This window comes from Castor canadensis, chromosome 4, assembly GCF_047511655.1.
Source record: "Castor canadensis chromosome 4, mCasCan1.hap1v2, whole genome shotgun sequence".
Taxonomy (NCBI): Eukaryota; Metazoa; Chordata; class Mammalia; order Rodentia; family Castoridae; genus Castor; species Castor canadensis.
In genome coordinates this window covers 113,997,918-114,015,058 of record NC_133389.1, presented here as the reverse complement: position 1 = coordinate 114,015,058, position 17,141 = coordinate 113,997,918, and the positions used below count along the sequence as shown (strand labels likewise).

The following is a 17,141-nucleotide window of genomic DNA, read 5'->3' as shown; positions in this document are numbered from 1 at the left end:
TATTATAGTTGAATTCACCCCTTCCATCATTCTCCTTTATCTTGGAGTAGTTTCAAGAGGTCTCATTTTTCTGTTTTTGAACATGAGTACATAGTATTTCCACCATATTCTCCCTCCTTCACCCTTTCCTTACATTCCCTTCACTGGTACCAGTCCCCAGACAGGACCTGTTTTACCTTCTGATCTGCATTTTTGAAAAAGACATTTTTGTTTGTATCATATACATGGAAGTATCACAATGAAACTCCCTGTATAGCTATCTTATTTTATTTATTTTTTTCTTTTTTTATTATATTCATATGTGCATACAATGTTTGGGTCATTTCTGCCCCCTTCCCCCAGCCCCCTCCCTTACCCCCCCCAACCCCTCACTACCAGGCAGAAACTACTTTGCCCTTATCTCTAGTTTTGTTGAAGAGAGAGTATAAGCAATAATAGGAAGGACCAAGGGTTTTTGCTAGTTGAGATGAGGATAGCTATACAGGGAGTTGACTCGCATTGATTTCCTGTACATGTGTTAACGTTACCTATCTAAGTTAATTCTTCTCAAACTAACCTTTTCTCTAGTTCCTGGTCCTCTTCTCCTATTAGCCTCAAGGTTGCTTTAAAGTATCTGCTTTAGTTTCTCTGCAGGCAACAAATGCTATCCAGTTTTTTGGGTGTCTTACTTATCCTCATACCTTCCTTGTGTGCTCTCGCTTTATCATGTGATCAAAGTTCAATCCCCTTGTTGTACTTGCCCTTGATCTAATGTCCACATATGAAGTAGACATATGATTTTTGGTCTTTTGGGCCAGGCTAACCTCACTCAGAATGATGTTCTCCAGTTCCATCCATTTATCTGTGAATGATAACATTTCATTCTTTTTCATGGCTGCATAAAATTCCATTATGTATAAATACCACATTTTCTTAATCCATTCGTCAGTAATGGGGCATCTTGGCTGTTTCTATAACTTGGCTGTTTCTATAACTTGGCTATTGTGAATAGTGCTGTAATAAACATGGGTGTGCAGGTGCCTCTGGAGTAACCTGTGTCACAGTCTTTTGGGTATATCCCCAAGAGTGGTATTGCTGGATCATATGGTAGATCAATGTGTAGACTTTTTTGTTGTTGGTGGTGTTGTTAATGTGTAGATTTTTAAGAAGCCTCCAAATATTTTTCCAGAGCGGTTGTGCTAGTTTACATTCCCACCAACAGAGTAAGAGGGTTCCTTCCCCCCTCCCTCCCGCATCCTTGCCAACACCTGTTGGTGGTGGTGTTGCTGATGATGGCTATTCTAACAGGTGAGGCGGAATCTTAATGTGGTTTTAATTTGCATTTCCTTTATTGCTAGGGATGGTGAGCATTTTTTCATGTGTTTTTTGGCCATTTGAATTTCTTCTTTTGAGAAAGTTCTGTTTTGTTCACTTGCCCATTTCTTTATTGGTTCATTAATTTTGGGAGAATTTAGTTTTTTGAGTTCCCTATATATTCTGGTTATCAGTCCTTTGTCTGATGTGTAGCTGGCAAATATTTTCTCCCACTCTGTGGGTGTTCTCTTCAGTTTAGAGACCATTTCTTTTGTTGAGCAGAAGCTTTTTAGCTTTATGAGGTCCCATTTACCTATGCTATCTCTTAGTTGCTGAGCTGCTGGGGTTCCATTGAGAAAGTTCTTGCCTATACCTTTTAATTCCAAGGTATTTCCTACTCTTTCCTGTATCAACTTTAGAGTTTGTGGTTGGATATTAAGATCCTTGATCCATTTTGAGTTAATATTGGTATAGGGTGATATACATGGATCTAGTTTCAGTTTTTTGCAGACTGCTAACCAGTTTTCCCAGCAGTTTTTGTTGAAAAGGCTGCTATTTCTCCATTGTATATTTTTAGCGCCTTTGTCAAAGATAAGTTGGTTATAGTTGTGTGACTTCATATCTGGATCCTCTATTCTCCTCCACTGGTCTTCATGTCTGTTTTTGTGCCAGTACCATGCTGTTTTTATTGCTATTGCTTTGTAATACAGTTTGAAGTTGGGTATTGTGATACCTCCAGCGTTGTTCTTTTGATTGAGTATTGCCTTGGCTATTCATGGCCTCTTGTGTTTCCATATAAATTTCATGGTAGATTTTTCAATCTCTTTGATGAATGTCATTGGGATTTTGATGGGAATTGCATTAAACATGTAGATTAAGAAGTAATTATTTTAAATAAAAATTTATTTCCATTTTCATATATATTAATGGCCAAGGATTATAATGCTTTTGTTTAAAGAGGATGGAAAAAGTACTTTTAATAGTTCTTGGTAATTAGCATCTATTTCTGAGACTTTACTAAACAAAAATATTGGGAAACAAAAATGTAATTGAAAAATTCTCTGGTTCTGTTTTATTGCTAGATATGAGTTTCACCTGTTGACAGTGCTGAGGACATGACTAGAGTACAAAACTAGAAATTATGTCAACATTCCTTTATTGTTCAATTTCTAAGAAAATTATATATTTAATACAGAAATAATTTTGAGTAACTGGGGATGTAGCTCAGCGGTAGAGTACTCTTTTAAAATGAACAAGACTATTGGTTTGTCCCTAGTATTGCAAAAAAATAAAAATAAAAAATAAGAAAGAAAGAGAAAACGTTTGTAGCAGCTTGTTATGATTCTGTCTTCTTCATTATTATGCCATTATTGAGAACTACCTTGTACAGTTTTTAGGTTTTAAAGTTTTACGAATATACCTCCTCTATACTATGAAAGTAAAGCAAGAGCTGCAGGAAATACATATACTTGAAAATTCCTTTGTAATTCAGCATGAATAAAAACGGTACATTAGAAGATAGCTTAAATATGTATCAGGTGAACAAAGCATGTACTTCTTGCTTGCCGTGTGGATGTATGTATCACCTGCTGTAGGTGATCCAAGGTGAAAGCATGCCTGCAGAATGGTGGAGATCATTGATATTCTTTCTTGGAGGCTGTAAATGGCTCAGTGGCAGATGGAGTCTTTGTCAGGGAAGAAAAATGGCAGCTTTGGAGCACATAGATGTTTTGCTAGCAGCTCAGCATATAGACTGTGATCTTGTAGTATTCAAGAATCTCTTCTATGTGCTAAAAAATTGTCCTCAGCTTTTATTCACGTAAAGTAGACAAATAGTTGTACCATTTTAGTACAAATTGAGATGTTTCATTATAAAGAAACATAAATCCCTTTTATTGTCTGTTTTTTAAGGAAGTTAGATTTTAAGGGTACTTTCTTGATATCAAAAATATTCCTCAGTTGATTTGTAAGAGTAAAACAATAGTTACAAAAATATTTATTTTAGAATCAAAGAATATTACAGCTTGAGAGTGTACTGAAAATTCTAAACCAATTCACTTATTTTATAGATGAAGAGACCAAGGCTCAGAGACTTATTTACCAGGACCACTTCACTAGTTCATGACTTATAATTATAACTTGTTATACTTATAAAACATTTTTAGTTTTAAAAATAAAACTTTCTTTTAATAAAACTTCAAATGTCGTAGAATGTACTGAGTTATTCATGACAGCTATATAATGAGAGTAGATAATTTTAGAGATAGTAGAATTTAAGAGAGTAGATAATTTTATTTACTATTCAATTACAGACTTTTATTAGAAAGAATGCAGGTTTTTCATATAATCTGACATCTTTAGATTGCAAATAAAAACATTTTGTCATAGGGTTTTTCATAGATTAGAAAGTTATTTATGCATGATCTACATTCTTATTTCTTAATATTTTTTATTAAGGCAGGTGGTCCCCGACTTAAAATGGTGTGATTTATGATCTTTGACCTTTTTATGGTATGGAAGTGATCTCTTTTCAGTATTAACTGCTTTGAAGTTTGAATTTTGGTCATTTTGGACTAGTGCCATATGGTAAGATACACTGTAAATGCTGAATAGCCGCAAGTGATCAGCAGGCATCTCCCAGTGGGCTTTGCAGCCATGAAGGTGAAAAGGCAATAGTCTCTCCTGCGTGCATTGCTAAGCTAAAATGTTCAGTAGATTAGGTGTGTGACATATATTTTCTCCTTATGACATTTCAACTTAGTTTCCTGGGACATAACCCCATTGTAAAGTGAGAAATATTTAAATATATTGTGTTTGCATATGTGTGTATTCTTTCTGTTTTAGAAAGATTGCATTTGATTTTAAAATATGTAAGGGTTTTGTTGACTGTATGCTGAGATATTTTGAATATCAATAAATTTATTTCAGTTTACAGAGGAATGTAAGTTCTTATGACACTGTCTAATATGTATAGTATGTTCACTTGAGCAGCTGATCTATATGGAAAAGTAGTGTCAGAGCGCAAAAAAAAAAGTATATTTAAAGAGAAATTTAGAAGAATAGTTATACTGAAGATTCTGTCTGTGCATTTTATAAGATAAAATTATATAAGTTGTGCAATTACTTTTGATTAAGAGAACATTTGAAAAAGAGCTGAAACTTCAAAATCCCCAAACGAGTTTTTTTGTTTGTTTTGGTGGTACTGGAGTTTGAACTCTGGGCCTCACAATTTCTAGTCAGGCACCATGATTCTCCTATATATTGCCTGCTGGTTAGCTAGATTCTCCTATATATTGCCTGCTGGTTAGCTAGATTCTCCTATATATTGCCTGCTGGTTAGCTAGATTAAAGGTGCTCCCCAGCATACCCAGCTTGTTTATTGAGATGGGGTCTCGCTAGCTTTTGTTTGGCACAGGGTGGCCTCAAACTGCAGTCTCCTATCCCTGCCTCCTGAGTAGCTGGGATTATAAGCATGAGCCACCATGCCCAGTTAAAGTAAGTTTTTTAAACAATAAAACTGGTTATTTATTTATATAGAATTGTTAATATAGAATATGCAAATCACAACGTAAATGAAACTCATGTTCCTATAGAGATATGTTGATATGTAGTTATTTTACCTAATACCTACTTTAATATGAAGAATTATACTTGATAGAGGTTAAGTGATCACTAAATTATTCAACTAATAAGTAAATGCCTACTTACATTCAAGTGCTAAGGATACTTTGCCAGACAAAACAAAGACGCTGAATTCATGGGGCTTACGTTCTACATGTGGATGAAACAAATTAATTAATATTTAATTAGTTAGATGGTAACCAACACAGGAAGAAAAATGAAGCAAATTAAGGTCATAAGTTCTGGGGGTATAACTTGCCATGTGTCATAAACTGGCTATCACAGTCCTCTCTAAAAAGATGACAGGGTAGCAGAGATCTCAAGGAAACAGGAAGAAGTCATGCAGCTCTCTGGGTGAGAACTCATCTAGAGAAATCAGTAAACACCACACCACTGAAGGAGAGTGTGTTTGATTATTCCAAGACTGATGAGGGAACCAGTGTGCACAGGGCTGTGTGAGGGATGAGCAGCAGGAAAACACACTGCCAGAGTGCCTGTACAGAAACCAACATGGCAGTCTTTCTTTTTTTTAAAAAAGAGAATTTAACTAAAGCTCATTTTATCATCAAGCCAGTAGTCTCCAAAGTAGTTTTGCTGAAGTACTGGTTGTATGGAGTACCATCCAAAGAGAAGATTCCATAAGATTAATGTTAAAGCAATTTGTTTTATTTAACTGTTTCTGAGCATCTTTTAATGTATTTCCTGAATCTCCAATTTATTTGACCCTTCCTTCAAAGAGTGTTTAATGTAACTACTGTTTCCATGTTTTGGTACTTGCTGTGTTAGATAGCCCTACAGGTTAACCACAGGTTAGTCAAAGAATTTTCCACAACTGCTATTTCCTAACTTTGCTACTTTCCTTAAGGTAATACCTTTCCCTGTCGTTTCAGTATGACTACATTTCTTTTTTTTCTTTTCCTCTCTAAATATTTCCAGATCCTTCCTTTCTTCTCTGTTCTCAATGCCTAAATCATAATGTAGGTTGCATCATGTCTGACTTGGGCTGTATCAGTAGCTGTCCAGCTGGTGTCTCTGCCTCTGGTCTTGTTATGTCCGTAACCATCATCCTCTCAGTGATGACCTCATTGACATAGAAGTCTACTAGAAATCCATTACTGACTTTCACTCATTGTAGAGTTAATCTGATTTCCAGAGGAATGGAAGTCTTTCACAATCTGTCTGTCCTCTGCCTATGTCTAAAACTATGCCTCAATCTCCCACTCTTACTGCTCTTCAAATTTAAAACCCTTTGTTCATTATTAAAGCAGGTTATGGTAAACAGTCCTTGTGTTTTTCCTCAGTGCTCTTCCCTTTTCTCACATGGTCTTCTCCTCTGATTAGCCCAATTTTTCTCTTCTTTTCTTTTCTTTTTTTTTTTTTTTTGGTGGTGATAGGGGTTGAAATCAGGGCCTTGTACTTGCTAGGCATGCACTCTACCACTTGTACCATACATACCTCCAGCCCCCAGTTTTCCATTCTTAAAGGTTTAGAGCAGATGTAAACATTCTCAAGACCTTCCTGGGTGAGTCAGGTACACTCATGTAAATCTTTCAAAGCACATAATAAAATAAAAATATGCATTTGTGGGTTATCACTCTTTATATCCTATAATGTGTAACTATGTAAAGTGGGTAATACTATTAAGTAGATACCCAATAAATGTTAAAATTACCTTGCCTTAGTAGTTGAAGGCCTTCTAAAGAAAAGATCTAGTTTCTCCTTTTTTCTAGTTCTGAAGCTCCTTAGATTATATATTTAAATTTAAAATTTTTGGAAGAAAACATAGGGAAAAGTTTTAAGATCAAACTTGGGAAAGAGCTCTTATACAGGACATAAAAAATGTGATCTATGAAGGAAAAATAAATAATTTGGAGTTAATCAAAGTTTCATTCATTTGCTTTTCAAAAGACTGTTGAGATAATGAAAGAACAAACTATCTACAGGTAATATTTGAAAACCACATATCTGACAAAGGACTCGTATCTAGGATATTTTAAAAACTCACAAAATTCAATAATAAAAATGTGAACAGTCCAATTCAAAATGGACAAGACATGAAGAACTGTTTCACCAAGGAGGATATATAAATGTCAGCTGAACCCGTTAAAAGTATTCAGTATCACTGTCCACCTAGAAAATGCAAAAATGATATTTCATTTCCTACCTATCAGAACAGGTAAAATAAAAAATAGTGACAATACCAGTCATGGCAAGGCTGAGCAGAAATTGGACACTTAACCCAGTGGGAATGTAAAACTGTACAACCAGTTTGAAAAATACTTTGGCAGTTTATTAATAAATAAAACAAAACAATGACTGAACACACTTACCATATGATCTAGCAACCAAATCCCTGAGCATTTATCCCAGAAAAATGAAAGCTCATGTCCACATAGGAACCAGTACATGTTTATACTACTCTTATTTATAATCAATAATAGCCAAAAACTTGAAATGAGGCTTGCGAGGGATGAATAGTTAAAAATAATATGTTTATTCATACCAAAGAATACTACTCAGCAATAAAAGATCATTAACTTTTGACTCATGGAACAACTTAGAAGAGTGTCAGGAAACAACAGCCAATCTAAAAAGGAGATGGTTTGATTCCATTTTTATAACATCTCAAAATGACAATATTGTAGAGATAAAGAGCAAATCAGGGGCTACAAGGGACCAGACATGGTAAAGGATAAGGACCTGAGTATGATTTCAATGGAGCAGCATAAGAACAATTTTCTAATGATGTATCTTAATTGTCGTATTGGTCACACAGTTGGACACATGTGGAAAAATTGCATGAAACCACACATACATGTTTTTAATTTTCTGGTTTCAATGTTGTACCTTACAGCATTGTGTAAGGTATGACCATTGGGGAAACTGGGAGATCAATACATGGGACTTCATTGTACTTTTCTTATATCTTCCTGTAGATATATACTTATTTCAAAATAAAAGGCTGAAAAAAAAAAAAAAACTTTGTTTCCCCTTTTACCTTCCTACCCACCTCTGAGAAAAAAAGTGTTTCATTTCCTCCTTAAATCTAAGATCTTATTCATGCCTTTTGCTTTTCATTTCCTTCTCCCTTGCCCAGAGATCTGCTTCATTATGCCTTTCATAAGACATATCCATTTCCTCCATTGTTGCTTATAGGCTTGTCCTGTCCTAAGCAAAATGATGAACACAAGTATAAACGAGACCTTCACACTCCTCAAGGTGCTGTATTGGCATAGTGATGTTAGTATGTGTAGACCTAATTCATTCCCTTTAACTGCCGCATACCATTTCATTGTAAAAATACGTCATAATACTTTTATTTATTCATTTCTCATTATTTCCCATATTTAACTGTACAAATAATGTACAATTTTTTCTTTTTCTTTTCTTTTTTATTTTCTGCCATGGTGCAGGTGGAACCCAGGTCCTCATGCATGCTAGGCAAGTGTTCTACTACTGATCTATATTCCCAGCTTGCGTTTACATTCGTATATATGTCACTATACACATGTATGGAAGCTTTTCTGTGTTACAGGCTTCATGAAGTTTTGACTTTACTATATATCTCCTAATATCTTCATAAGATCTTTGTAACAGTTTACACCACCACTGCAGAAAAGATCTCTTGTGAGCTGGGGTTGCAGCTCAAGTGATGAGTGCCTGTCTACCACATGCTAGGCCCTGAGTTCAAATTCCAGTACTGCCAAAAATTAAAACAATAACAAAAAAAGATCTCCTGTTACACGTTTCCATTTGTTAAACTTTAGCTGCTATGAAGTCTAATGGATTTTACTATTACAGTGTAAGTTTTTATTTCTTGCTCTACTTTAACTAGCTAAAAAGTTAAATTTTGAGAGAGAAGTTGATTCAGCTTGGCTTTCACATTCATCTCAGTTGTGATTCTTCTGTCACAACCTTAATACAGAACCTAACTCTTGGTTAAATTATCTCAGTAGACTAAATATTGCAACATCCATGTTGGAAATTTCTTCCTGCTCAGTTCATCCGACTTAAAGCTGCTAGATCAATGTTTCTAATGCAAATAGTATACCATTGTTTGCAGCATTAAATTTGAAGACCTTAATAATGAATTCAGGATTGTCTCCAGTAAGGTCCTAACTACTTTTTTGGCCCTATGTCCCTCCCACTATTTTCTACATATTCTCTGTTTAATAACCAGACTACATTATTTTCATTTACTTGTTGATTGATTCATTCAAATAATAGATACTTAATAAGCTCTTATCGTGCTGCACAGGTATTTTAACAGTTTTTCTAAGTGCCACTTTTATAAAATGAACAAATGATAAATATTAGGGCATTTGCAAGCCCCTTTAAGCTATTATCTGAATATACTCAGTGATTTTCAGCTTTTGATCTTTAGCATAAATGCTTTCCTATCACTTGAAAATACCTCTGTTCCTAGTTCCCCCATCTAGCCATCTTTGCATTCAAACTCCTACACATGTTGCAAGGCTACTTTAGGTCTCCCCTTTTCATGAAGCCTTTTCTGATATCCTCAGTTGCTTTTGTTCCCATTGTACTGTGTTTATACCACTCTTAACACTTTCAGTGTGTTCATTGTTACGTTGCCAATTCATCTCTATTAGTCTTGTACACCTCCTTAGTGAAACGTCAGTTTGAATTAGGAAAAACTCATCACATAATTTAATCTAGTGGGGTTTTTATTGTTTATTTGTTTGTTCGGTTTTCCTTTCTTTGTTGTTGTTTTTGTTTTTTGTTTTGAGAAAAGGGGTCTTGCTATATATAGCCCAGGCTGGCTTCAAATTCTTAATCCTCCTACCTTCTCTTCCCCAGCACTGACACTAGAAGTATGAGCCACCACATTTGGCTCTCTGGTGTTTAGGACTTGCCTTGATGAATAGTAAATTTTGTAATTAGTATGATAGTTTTTCTGTTTATTTTTAGATAGTAGTTACCATTTCTCAAATCAGACTGTACTCTGAGACACCATACTAGTTGTTTCTCTTCACTTACTTATTTTCTATTGTATTGGACTTCTTCAAAATATTTTATTTTACAGAAGGACTCTTTGATTGAGATAATTTAAAATTGTTGCTGAGAGAGTGTAAACACGTCAGTTTTATCTATTTAATATTTTCCAAACTCTTAGAAAAAAGGTAATTATTCCTGCCTTCTTATTTCTTGTATCAACCATAGGAATAAGATTTCATATGACTAAGAAAAAGGCAGGCAATGGATTTTGAGTATCACAAATAAATTTTTTATTCAATAAATAGTCTATATTTTAGTATGGAATTTTGATAAGTTATTAAAATATCAAAAATGACTTGTATTGGTGTGGAGATTATTGGATATACTGAAGAACTTTTTTAGATTAAGGCTTCTAAAATGTTAATGTGAAGAAGATTCTGATTCAGTAAGAATGGGTGAGGGCTTAAGATTTTGCATTTCTAATAAGTAATTTCAAGGTTGCTGGTGTATTACGCTTTGATTAGCAAGAAGCTAGATGACCTTCTGAAACCTCACATTTTAGTATTACTTCCTTTGTCCTAATGAAAGTAGGTTTTGGTATTTCTATGGTCACTTGCTTGTCTGATTCTCTATAGTATAATTTATATTTTGCCATTTTAATTGAAATTTATGGTTTTTAAAGAAGTACATTGATTATGAATTAATGATTGCTCTTGGATTGTGTTGTTCTTTGCTTAATCATCCTTCAAGATTTTTATTTGTTTGCTTATTTTTGTATTGCTGGGAATTGAACCCGGGGCCTCATTTATGCTAGGCAAGCGCTCTAACACTGAGCATACTTACAACTCCAAGATTTTTATAATAGCCTTAACAACTATGACACTGTGAGTGATAACTTTCAGACAGTTAAATTTATAAGTAATATCTTAATTATTTGACTTGCTTTTCTAATAGAACTAAAATTCATGTTGCCTTTATATTATTATTTTGTAGGATATTTTATGTTAGACATTAGTGTATAATAAATATAAAAGTATGAAACTTAATTTTCTTTGTAACTTTGGCTGTTTTAATTGTAATAAATATGGCTTTTTTCTTTTTTCCTAAAGCTGTGAATATTAGGAATTAGTAGCAGTTATAGACCTCATAGGCTGTTAATTTTATCTGTAATGTAAGTGAATGGAAATCCTAACTTGTGTAAAGGGACAGATGGCACTCTAGTTCAGTAGCTTATACTCAGTAAATTAGTTGGGGGTATTAATACTTTTCTTTATGATAAATATTGTCAAATTCTTTTGGAGTCTTGTGCTTTTATAGAAAATTGTAACATTAATAAGTCTTTACTAAAGTTCTCAGAACTACTTATTTTTCACAAATAGAATCTTGTAATCAATATTTGTAGGTTTTTATGTAAAAACATTAGGATAAATTTCATGTTGATAGCTATTATATCTGCCTACATTATTTCATTTAATAATTGTCAGTAATAGAAAATGCTAATGAGACACTGTTACAAAACTGAATTCAAATTATATTTATTATTATTTTCTTATTTCTTAGTAAGCACTTACCTTGCTGTAAAATTTTTCACATGGAATTTACATCAAATGTTGATGAAACTTTTTGGTCCTGATCCAACAATTGTAGAAATAAACCTTCTTTGTTTCACCTCGTAGCATCAATTTTTTCTTAAGGTACATTAATAGCTGATAGACGCAGAACAGTCAGAATTTACATTAAAAATAAATGTGATGAATAAAAGACAGTAGTGTATAATATTAGAGTGTTGGTTTTGCTTTACCAATAAGTTCTTAAATCTAATGGACAAAAATACTGAAAAGGACAAGAAAAAAATGAAAGAAAGAATAAACGATGCAAAAAATTGACACTGAGGTCTTGGTTTAATACATATGTATTCCAGGTTGATGGTTGCTTTCATTAGCAAATCTCATTGTTATGCAATGTCTGTTCTTCTGCAGCAAAATGAATATTGTATTCTCACAGGCTCTGTGTGTATCTATTGTGTTGCATTCATTTATAGCTGTCTTTGGTTTACTTTGACCATTTTGATTTCAAGGAAAAGAAAATTGAACTATATTCTTTTGTTGTTGTTAAATTTTTTCAAAATACTTTTAAATTTGTATTATGGATGATTCATACTTTTGTTCCTCAAAATAAAGAATTACAAGGTGGCTAATAATGTAACCATGTTATCATCTTATAGTTTTTTAAATGAATAGAATGTAGTATTGATTGTTTTAAGTCATAATGAGCTACTTAAGCACATGTTTTCTAACATTTTTAAATGTTAGGATTGATTTTTCTTATTGCAAGAAAATATATTAAGCAAGTGAACATATACCAAATCTAAAGATTGCTACCTTTTGCAGTAGCAAAAATTCTCCGTAGAGAATAGAATGGCCCAATGTTTGATTAAATAAATACAAGTTGACTTTATATCATACAAAAATATCTGTATTGGAAAAATGGTTGTATGCTTCACTTAATGCAATTCTAACAAATATTTTGTCTATATTGAACAAACATGAACTCTTATAAATATGTCCAGCAATTTATTAATGCATCATATTAAGTTAATTTGTACTTAAGAGTGTTTGCTACATGTTGCATGTTTTACTATTCATAGTGGATAATAAAAAGGAAGAATTTCTAAGATCTAGTAATGGACATCCCACAAATAATTATAGAGTAATATAGAACTAAATTATGTTGAGAACGAACATTTTAAGGGCCCAAATAGTCAGGCTCTGAGAGAGAGGCATTCTGAAAGTGGTGAGACCTAAACTGATAATGGAGTGCAAGAAGCAGTGGGAAACCACAGAAGAATAGCCAGGGAGGGAGGAATGCATCTGTGGGAAACATGAAGGAGACCCACCCAACTACAATGGGGATTTGATTTGCTACTACCTCTTTATTGCACGTGACAGTCAGAGTGTGTAGCATTGTAAAATTTTAATAGTGCTCATCTAGATACATGTCAATGGATATGCTACCATGGTGGACTTGTTTTTTGTTTTTGTTTTTGTTTTCTTATATGATACAGTAGCATGACACATAGGAAATTCCCTTCCTTTTAATACTATCTTCCCCATTACCACCACCACTGGTAAAATAAAACTTAAATGCTCTTAAATATGAAAACATGACTCTAAATTGGCATAAATTGATTGTGAAGACACAGTCAGAGAAATTTGACCCTGCCTCAATTTGAAATGCCAAACTGAGAAGGAATAAAAATCATCATAGATTGGGTTACCATGTCTTTGAATTGAGCAGTATCATGGAAGGTCACAGTGGATAAGAGGTTAAAGTAAAAGGAGATGTCCCTTTTACGTGTCTGGATCTAGTTACTTCTCTTTTGCCTGATCTGGAGCCAGAGTTTTCCTTTGCCTGCCTAGTTTATATACTCATCTCACGGAAGAACCTGCATTTAGAAAACGGAATACAAGGGCTGGCAGAGTGGCTCAAGTGGTAAGAGCACCTGCAATAGCAAGTGTGAGGCCCTGAGTTCAAACCCCAGTGCTGCCAAAGAAAGAAAAAAAAAGTGAATGTGAGAAAATGGAATATGAATTTGGAATATGAAAATGCATGTGAGTTTAACAAAAGTCCCTGGAAATTTTTATTTTTAGTGGAAATTGCAGAATTCCTGAGTAAACTTACTTTCCCGGTAGTCTTTCATTATATTATGTAGCTTGCACTGCGAAAACGTCATATGAAATTCGTTATTTGAATTTCTGTCAAGATGATGAGAAAACTATTTTATTGTCCAGTGTTGCATCATTGAAATGTATAAGAGAAATTTCTCTCAATTCTGAGAATTAGGAAAAGTTTTGGATCTTGTTTGTAAAGTATCATCTTATGGAGAATTAAGAATTTTGTAATTTGATCTTGTACCTACTTTCTTTGATAGCTAGGAAGCTTATAGCTAGCTGAACCACTCACATCATAACTTGTTCAAGACCTGATAGGAGTTTCTGTGTTCCATCTTTACCTTATGTTACATCTTTCTCACTTCCTCTTCTTTTTCTCTTCCTCTTTTTCTTTTTGGTCTTTTTCTTTCATTTTTTGTCTTTTTTTGAGATAGGCCCAGTCTAACCTCAAACTAAAGACCCTTTTGCCTCACCTTCCCCAGTGCTAGGATTACAGACATGCTCTACAATGCCTGGCTTTTATTTATTTTTTATTCATATTAATTTGCATTTTAAAGACATTCTGTTCTAGTCATTGTTCTGTAAGTCACTTGAAATTAGGTTGGAATAAGGTAGGATATGAGCAACATTTATTGCAGCTGATAGTGAGCAAGTAAAAGTAGAAAATGTTCTTCCTCCTCTTGTTCCTTCCCTTTTCCTTTTTGAATACATTTTTTAAGTTTTTGAAGGACTAATTCCTGATTTGTTAGATTTGCCAGGGAGTGAGGGAATCCCTTCTGAAGCTCTTGCCTTTATAGAATCTCTAGGTATAGTTAGTTGTGCTCCATGTGCCTTATACCAGAATGCCTTGTTGAGAGGACAGGCAGGGATGAAATCAGTTCTGGAGGAGGAAAATGGTTCCTTTTTTTCATTTGTCATCTCAGAGAAGGAGTCTTTTTCTTACAGGGGACCGTATTTATTATCCTTCCTGTTTAAAACTGTAAACCCTTAGTACCAACACTTGCTGACTCTTGATAAAAGCCACCGTGAATGAAACAAAATATCAACTTTATTTGCTGTATTTCTTTACATTTGTCTTTATTATCCTGTAAATTTGACCCGTTATGGGAAACTAAGATAGTAATGGATCTTTGAAACAGAGTAATAATGCTTAAATTTAAATTTTTATTTTGTTTTAGTATATCAATTACACAATCAAGCTACCTGTGCAGTAGGAATTACATTTAAAAATTTCTGTTAAGGACTTTGTTTTGTATACCAAGTGACTATAGGATTCTTAAATTATTTAATTTGACCAAGAAATTTAGCTGGAACTCTTAACTCATTAATCATAGTTTTCTAAATTAGACATCAACTTCACGTGTCATTGTAGTAAAGCTGGTGATTACTAGTAACATTAGCAACTTGTGTTAGTGTGGATTCAATACAGAACACACACTCCTTTGAGATGAGCATGAGATTTTGTGTCCTTGACACAATCTTATCAGCTTGGGTATTATTTTTGTTTTTACTGATTTTTATTGTCATTTGGTTTTGTTATATTTTCTATCTCAGTACATTCAAACTGAGTTTAATACAAACCAATGCAATATGATTTTAATATTTTGACATAATTATATTGTTGTAAAAATGTTTTTAAGAGCTCTTTGCCTTAAAATTAAAGATTACTGTTTTCATAATAGGGCATAGATGAATGACCTTAGTAAATACAAAGTTTTAAAAATCACCTAGATATTTTAAAATTAGTAAATTAGTTTCTCATTTTGATGAAGTTGGATTTTTTTTTGTTTTATACCCACAATTAATTTAAATTAACCCTCATTCAACTACATTAGAAATTTCAGAAATAGTAAAAATTAAAGCAATTTAGGGGGGTAAAAAAAATCTAAGGTAGGAAACTTAGTTTTCAAGCTAACAATTTTTTTAAATGCTCACAGTTTAATATTTTAAGTTTCTTCTTGAAATGCAAGTTTAAAATGATGTAGGGAATAACTTCAAATTATGCATACTTTTTGATTGATACTACTTTTTCAAAGGCTGCTACATAAATGATAAAGTAATCTTATTTTGCAGGTTGTCTTAAGAATAGTCTTATGCTTTGACTAAAATTTTTAATTCGGACCTTTTATTGTGACTCAGAAATTTCTTTTATCTACTTTCTTGAAGTACTTCAAATTTAAAGACTTCTTTAGCAGGTTCTTCAACAGTTATCCTCATTGGTTTTTTAAAATCCTGTTAGCATTGTCTTGTTTTTATAGTTCATTTGCCAGAAATAATTTTTGAAATCTGCTTAAACAGTGTCAATTTTGGAACATTCCTTATTAAAAGATGTGAGTTTATACATGTCAAGGATAAACCCTCCTTTAAAAAGGAAGAAAGGATTTTTCTGTTTATTGTTGGTTTTGATGTTCATAAAAATAGAAAAAGAACAATTACTCGGGAAGTCAGCCTTACCTGCCTTAGTTTTGTCACGTGAGCATTCACGTTTACTGGTGATCTAAGTGCTCCACCTGCCTTTCCGTTTGTTTACCAGGAAATCAAGATGTGTAAACTGCAGGAAGTACTATTTGACCCTCTCCGACAGTATCTCATTACAATAATTGCTAATCTCTGAATAAGACAGCCATGTTTTGTGAGTAACAGAGAGAGAGGTTGTGTTAGGTAGATTTTTAGGTGTTTCAACAAACAGAGCATTGTAAATGCTTGCTTGAATTTCGTTTTCATTATAGCTTTTGGTAAAAGACATATGGTGACCTTTGGGGTCAGCAAACTAGGACACAATAGTAGGTATTCTTTCATGCCTTTTAACTGAAAAATATCCCGGCTTGTTGTTTTGGAGTGCTGTCACTGCTCTGAAGCAAAAGGATAATGGCTACTTCCTGATTAAAGCCACTCTCCACAGTAAGCTGCTAATGGTATACTCTTTCTCTTTTTCTGCTTTAAATGCAAGAGTATTTGATGTTTTCTTTGGATTTTGTTATTGTCTTTTCATTGATAAATCTCTTATAAATATAATCCTGAAGTTCAAGTTTACAATTGAGTAGAAACTACTGTTTTAAGTTTGGAGGATTTTTTTTTTTTTTTAAATGCAATAGTGTTTCTGTTTGGTATCTTGAATCCAACTATTTCATATACTTGCTGAAAATTTTGGTTAAATAAATTAGCTTTTTAAAAGACATTGACATGATAAATTATATTAAGTTGCCACTTTCTTGGCACTGTAAGCAAAATTTTAAAAAATAACATATAGTAAGTCAGATTAATTTTTTCAGAGACTATTGGGATAAACTGTCTTTAAGAAATTTCATAATTCTATTTACATATATTTTAATGTGTTGGTACTTATTTTAATTATTATATTAAATTCCTTTTCTTAAATTAAGAGATCTTTGTGATATGAAAACAATAGTAAGTGTTCAGAATTATAAGAAGGGAATAATGAGCTTCTTAATGTTAACTCTATGCTGGCGGCCCTCCATCTATGGTCTTCAGGCAGTCATTTAAACTGCTTACCTCAGTTTTCTTGTCTATATCCATATGAATACTTAAGTGAAGTATGTGTATTTGTTTATTTCTTTATGGTAGTACAAACTGTAAATA

The 17,141-nt window shown here is 33.3% G+C and overlaps 1 protein-coding gene across 25 annotated transcripts in view; it reads left to right on the top strand.

Moving 5' to 3' along the window:
- The window catches only part of Baz2b (bromodomain adjacent to zinc finger domain 2B), a 274,349-nt gene that overhangs the window by 88,092 nt on the left and 169,116 nt on the right, over positions 1-17,141 (top strand). The window contains exon 1 of one of the 25 annotated variants that reach the window (XM_074070891.1): positions 465-16,442. The exons of 23 other annotated variants lie outside the window; for them this stretch is intronic. The gene's annotated coding sequence lies outside the window, so the exon portion shown is untranslated. Of the gene's footprint in view, positions 1-464; positions 16,457-17,141 lie in introns of those variants that run through there. One more of the 25 variants, XM_074070892.1, reaches the window with a different exon arrangement.